Source organism: Papaver somniferum, chromosome 3 (genome assembly GCF_003573695.1).
Source record: "Papaver somniferum cultivar HN1 chromosome 3, ASM357369v1, whole genome shotgun sequence".
In the NCBI taxonomy this organism is placed as follows: Eukaryota; Viridiplantae; Streptophyta; class Magnoliopsida; order Ranunculales; family Papaveraceae; genus Papaver; species Papaver somniferum.
Window position 1 is genome coordinate 86,922,289 of NC_039360.1, and position 6,821 is coordinate 86,929,109.

The following is a 6,821-nucleotide window of genomic DNA, read 5'->3' on the forward strand; positions in this document are numbered from 1 at the left end:
GATGGCATGGTTGGCATGCCTTGGCGCGGAGACGTGGCTGGCATGGTTTGCCATTGGCACGGTGGTGCGACTGGCATGGTTGACATGCCTTGGCGCGGAGACGTGGCTGGCATGGTTTGCCATTGGCACGGTGGCGCGGAGACGTGGCTGGCATGGTTTCCTATTGGCACGGTGGTGTGGCTGGCATGGTTGGAATTCCTTGGCGCGGAGACGTGGCTGGTATGGTTTTCCATTGGCACGGTGGTGTGGCTGGCATGATTGGCATGCCTTGGCGCGGTAGCATGAGAATTAAGGTTTAGCATAGATGATGTCGGTCAATGTTAAGGGTTCTGTTGTGGAATGTGACCCACGTATAAAAAAAAAGGTACCCCGGTAATTCTTATGTAGGCATGCTGATTGATTCAATAAATGTGCTCATGGTCATAGTGACGTCATGTCAGATGTACAGTTTTACGATTTTAACCCTAAGCTAAAAACCACCATCAAAATTAAGTCCCCTGCTTAGATCGGAATGGGAGTTTTGTTGCGAGGTAAGCATAGGATGGTGATGGGAAAGGAAAAAATCAAAATGACAAGGCGTGGGAAGATGGTCAAGAGGACCCGACTAACCTTTTTCGAGAGGTAAGGAGAGTTTGTGATTCTCGTGTTGGCGTCCTTGCATATATTCTACTTGTGGTGTTGTTGGCTAGACCATGAAGTGGTGAGATGTAGACTGTCGGCTTGGCTTGGTCACGCGTCATCTTGGCTGGGCTAGGGAACGCATAGGTGCTGGATTAGCGAGTTGTTGGCGTTGGTGCGGCTTGAACGGAGCCGCTAGCTTACGTGGCTTGGAGTGGAGCCAGCTTGAGTTCCTTGGAAGGATGACGACTGGCTTCAGTTCCATGGAAGGAAGACGACCGGCTTGAGTTCCTTGGAATGATGACAACTTTGTCTAAATTAGGGTTTGGCATGCCGAAACCCTAATTAGCGCCCTTTACTAGAATCACTGTAGAATTCTCGTACGGACTCAGATTTTGACGGTCTGCCTCTCCATTATGAAGGGAAAAGAATTTCTTATCTCCCTGCGCGAGAATATTTGGGTTTTGAGCTCGTTCGGGAGGTGAAAACAGCTCGACAGCAAAATTCAGGAAGAATTCAGGAAAAGGGATGTTGCGGGCCCGAAGTGGCATAGTCGCGCCCAGTCACCTATTCCCGTTCATGGAGGAAGAAGGAATCTTAATTTTGTTCAAACTCTAAAAACTCCGTCCGCGTGAAAAGAGGTATCGACCCTCTTCTGTTGCTCGTCTGGATCTGTGCTTTCGTCTGCAGTGTCTCTCTAGTGGATTCCAAAATTTACCAAAATTCCACTGCAGTCTTGGGATGGATGGATGAAATATATGCTCGGCAACGATCATGTCAGGGTTAATCTTGGAGATTGTTGTTGCGTTGTCGGTTCATCCTTGACTTTAGGTTGTTCAGTGTTTGGACCTTCTGATCGCGATGATCGATATGTTGTGGCTGATTGTATGGTAGAAATCTTCCGAAGACACAATTTGAAATAGATGAGTTGGGAGACATTCTGTTGCCGTTGTGATGCTATCAATTCTTCAAGGACTTTGTTCCAAGAGACATCCTTCGAACCAGTTTCTGAATCTTGGACTATCGTATGGCATGGGACGCGGTGAGCAGTCGCCAGTTATATTTCTGTTCGATCCGATGGCACGGCCGAATATGTGAATATATATTTGTGGCGTTCTTTTGGAGTCTTCGATGCACATGTACGGCTTCATGTTGAGAAATTCCTGCGGCTCGTAAAACTTCGGCAGTGACGATGTTGAAATCAGAAATAACCAGGTTGAGGGGAGTGAAGGCATCCCATGATGATAGTCCCCATTTATATCCTACTTTCATTGCATCGCCTTGAATCCATGTCCACGGGATTTGATACAAACTTATTTTACTCTTCTGGATGTGACGTTGGGATGCACGTGGACGAAATATTCTGGATAACGGGGAAGTAGGAATGACAAAGTTATGTTGTTTATCGTGGCTCCCTTTGTTTCTTCAAGAAAATGTTTCAGCCACGTCTCTGGAGTTATCTCATGAGTCTTTGATGGTCGTCGGGATGGACTGCGATGAGCAATCCCCAGTCGCATTTTTCTTTAGTTTCTGAAGTTGTTTTCCTCTGAGCAGGCTTGGGATCCTCCGCGGCCTCGTAAATTGTTGAAGGCGTCTTCTAGACAGATAGGTGATGATAATCTTGCGCTACACCCTTGAAGAGTAGATGACCTTGTTGTGGTTATGGCCTTTTGGTTGTCTGTGTCTTCTGAGCTTTGACAGTAAAGGGATTTCGTGTATATCCTCAGTCCCCAAGTATGGTTTACATGTTTTCATATTTGTAGCGATTGCTGCTGTGGTGAAGCTCTGGCTGGTATCAACAAATGAGTGGCAACAGTTCTTGGTAGCAGATGTAATCAGAAGAGACTACATTGTCGTGGTAACAAAGTAGGTTGTCTGGAATTGTATGGGCATCCATGGAAGTAAAAGGATCGGCTAGATGCGTAAGCAAGCAAACTGTCCATGATCATGAGTTTTTGGAGGGATGGATTAAAAGGCGGTCATGACTACGAAGATTGGCTGGTTGCGATCATGATCCTTGACATGGGCAGTGTGGTGGTACGACCCTTTGCAGGAAGGGGTGGCGGCCACGGTATGATCCTTGGCAGGAGGAAGCGGCGTTGAGGAGGCTTCGGCTCTTGGAGAGGATGTTGAAACTTAAGAATCCAAACGCTGAAGCTTCGGCTTCGGATCCTGGAGCATCTTATGGAGAGAATGCTGAAGCGGAGCGGCTACTGGAGCGAGCGCGTTAAAGTGGAGAGGTTGCGTCAATCGGTGTGCTTTAAAACTGGAGACCCTTCAAGCGGACAGTGGTTAGGAGTCTCCAGTTCTATCTATCGTGCTTTCCAAGAGAGGTAGGGGTTTGGGAACGGCTTCCTGGCTGGAAATAGCTGCTTTCCTAACGCAGCGCGGTTGAGGGATGCAAATATGTCTTGACGTTGCACCTCGATTTTGAAGAAGTCGTTCTTGATCTCTACGTGTGATGAAATTGGATTGCTGGTTCCCTTCCACTGAGCGTTCAAGAGCAACACTGGAACGATGCAAGTTGCCGATGCTGGGAAGATGCAAGCTGTTAGCGCTGAAAGGAATGCAAGCTGCTGGCGCTGGAAATATGCAAGCTATTAGCACTAGATCGGCTCGGAATTGGCGCTGGATTGGTGTGGACGCTGGATTGGCAAGGCGCTGGCTTGGTACGGCGCTGATTTGGCGTGAGTACTGGCCTGACATCGGCGCTGGCTTGGCACAACGTCGGCTTGGCACGACACGGTAGCAATAAGGTGGGCAAGCATATTCCAAGTATGTGCTCCAGCGTTTCTCTTTCAATTTGTTTTCTTGTGTTGGTGCAAATCCTAGCCATAGGTATGCCTTCCATAAACCTGTAGAAATATTGTTCTTCTCTTCGAATATCACTGTAGTAGCGTCGGCTACCTCATGAATAGTGATTGATAATCGTTATTATGCAAAGTAGGTACGTACGGATATGTGACTGATTCCACGAGGAACTGGGCGTTAGGGTTTCTCTGAGATCCAAAAGTTGCAGGCCAAGGTGACCGAAGGTCCTTCTGCGGACGTGGTCAAACAACAAGAAGCGGAGGTCGAAAGGCTGTCCAAATAGTTTGAAGGAAGAGAAAAGGTCCTTCTCCAAATGACGAAGGAAGCCTTCTTCGATAAGAGAAAAACACCGTTGAATGGCTTCCTTTGAATGCACTTCTGTCTTCTGAAATTCTTCTGTTTCGTTTTTTTTTTAAAGGCAAATGAAACACCCGGCTTTATGGTTTTGATTTTCTGGATTTTTGGGTTGATAGACAAGTGTTACCTATGAGGGTTTTGGATTATTATTCGGGATGAAATATTTTAGTATGATGCCGTTTTTGGTTATGATTGTAAGTGACACAAACGTCTCAGGAAGATATGGAACCGTGAACGTTGCGTGTCGGTAGATGACAAGGGATGAAACATAACATGGCTATCGGTTTTATCATTCTCGTGAAAACTTGAAATAGTAAACCATGTATTTTGTCTAGGAAAGACTTACTCGGTTTTTTGGATCTTCTAACGAAAAATGAGTCAGGTGCAAGTCTGAGTTTTGTGAGAAGCACCACGATTACGGAAAGTCCCCAGTCGTCCCTGAGTCACTTGATAATCGAGTCGTCGATCCCTGGGCGGATCGTTTGCTTTTAACCTATGGGAAGTCCCCAGTCGCCCCTTGTCGTGCCATGACTGGTAATCGGGTCGTCTGGTAACTGAGTCGTCGATCCCTGAGCGGATCGTATCGGGTCGTTTGGTAGTTGAGTCGTCGATCCCTGAGCGGATCGTTTTCCTCTACCGTCCTGACGTCTGGGTCGAAGTATGAGATCGAGGATTGAAAATTGACATTGTAACCGAAAGACCAAACTCCCACTATGGTCGCCAATTGTTTGAGGGTGAAAACGGTTTCTGCTGATTTTGGTAATTTCGGGTGTGTGGGTGAGAAACGAGTCTAAACCCTAAATAATGTACTGCAAGGGAGTACTTTAGATTCGAGAGATCAATCTGTACAAATCCGTCCTAAACCAATAAGTGGTCGTTCCAGACTTGCTTCGGTCACAAAGTGGAGGAGAAGGGTTGGTTTTGGGGAGGGAAGCGAAGAGAGTGTTGAGACCAGAATAGTTGATTCTGGAAGAGTAGTTGTTTTACGACTTGTATCAGAAAGTGGGAAGCTAACAGATGGGAAAGCTAGCAAATGTTTTCTGAGTGTTGTATGCACCTGACCACCACTTGTTGTTCGGTGGAAATAGGTAAGACCTACTTATACAAGTCGAAGTGAAATGTACTCTGGCCTCGTAAGAAATAGAAACGGATGAGTAAATTGGAGGAGGTGGTAACCGGTAACGCTTGGAATTGATGTTCTATAATGAAGGAAAGCGTTTCACCATTACTCCCTGTATTTACTAACCTCCTCATTCTTATGCCACTGTTTTGTAACGGGCGTAGTGTACGCCGCACGCTGTAAACCGCCAAACCAATACCCTGATGAGCATCCCCCAGTTTGTGACTTGTTTTGATGTCTCGACTGTTTTCGTGGAAAACGTGTAGCAGGTTGCTACATGTGGCGTGACCAAAGAATAGGCGTCGTAGAAAGGTTGGTGTCGTGACCAAAGAATATGCGTCGTAGCCAGGTTGGTGTCGTGACCAAAGAATATGCGTAGTAGCCAGGTTGGGGTCATGACCAAAGAATAGGCGTTGTAGCTAGGTTGGTGCCGTGACCAGAGTGTTAGCCTTGCAGCCAAGACATTGTCATGAATCATTTGGTGGCAGGTTCGTACGAATGAGATCTGCACCTCGGGAGGAAGGGTGGTTGCATGCTCTTGGCACGGTTAGACGCGGCCAAAATTAGGGTTTTGGTAAAACCGTGATGCTTGGCTTCGGGACGCAAGTTTCCATGCGTTTGGTGGCGAACTTGGACGGCTGAGATCTACATCTCAGATGGAAGGGTAGTCGTCGATTGTTGCGACCCTTTGTTTGGCAGCCAACGGAATGGTTTAGGGCCGGCATGGCTTTGGCATAGTGTAGGCGCGGCCAAAATTAGGGTTTTGGTAAAAACCGTGATGTTTGGCTTTGGGCCGCAAGTTTCCATGCGTTTGGTGGCGAACTTGGACGGCTGAGATATGCATCTCAGACGGAAGGGTGGTCGTTGATTGTTGCAACCCTTCCTTTGGCAGCCAGCGGCATGGTTTAGGGCCGGCATGGCTTTGGCATAGTGTAGGCGCGACCAAAATTAGGGTTTTGGTAAAAACCGTGATGTTTGGCTTTGGGCCGCAAGTTTCCATGCGTTTGGTGGCGAACTTGGACGAATGACATCTGCATCTCAGATGGAAGGGTGTCCGTTAATTGTTGTAACCCTTCGTTTGGCAGCCAGCGACATGGTTTAGGGACGGCATGGCTTTGGCATAGTGTAGGCGCGGCCAAAATTAGGGTTCTGGTAAAAACCGTGATGTTTGACTTTGGGCCGCAAGTTGCCATGCGTTTGGTGGCGAACTTGGACGGCTGATATCTGCATCTCAGATGGAAGGGTGGTCGTTGATTATTGCATCCCTTTGTTTGGCAGCCAGCGGCATGGTTTAGGGCCGGCATGGCTTTGGCATAGTGTAGGCGCGGCCAAAATTAGGGTTTTGGTAAAAAATCGTGATGTTTGGCTTTGGGAAGCAAGTTGCCATGCGTTTGGTGGCGAACTTGGACGGCTGAGATCGACATCTCAGATGGAAGGGTGGCCGTTGATTGTTGCAATCCTTTGTTTTGGAAGTCGTAAAGGGAAGGCCGACATGGCATGGTTTTGGCGCGGCAAGGTGGATGGCACGGCATGCCATTGGCACATGTGGCATGGTCGGCATGCCTTGGCGCGGTTTAGGCGCGACCAAAATTAGGGTTTTGGAGTTGGGCCAAAGGTTAACATGTGTTGGTTTGTGACCTTGGACGGCTAAGATTTGCGTCTCAGATGGAAGGGTGGTCGTTGATTGTTGCAACCCTTCATTTTGGTAGTCGCAAAGGGAAGGCCGGCATGGCATGGTTTATGCGCGGCAAGGTGGCTGGCACGGCATGCCATTGGCACATGTGGCATGGTCGGCATGCCTTGGCGCGGTTTAGGCGCGACTAAATTTAGGGTTTTGGCGTTGGGATAAAGGTTACCATGCGTCGGCTGGCGACCTTGGACGGCTAAGATCTGCATCTCATATGGAAGGGTGGTC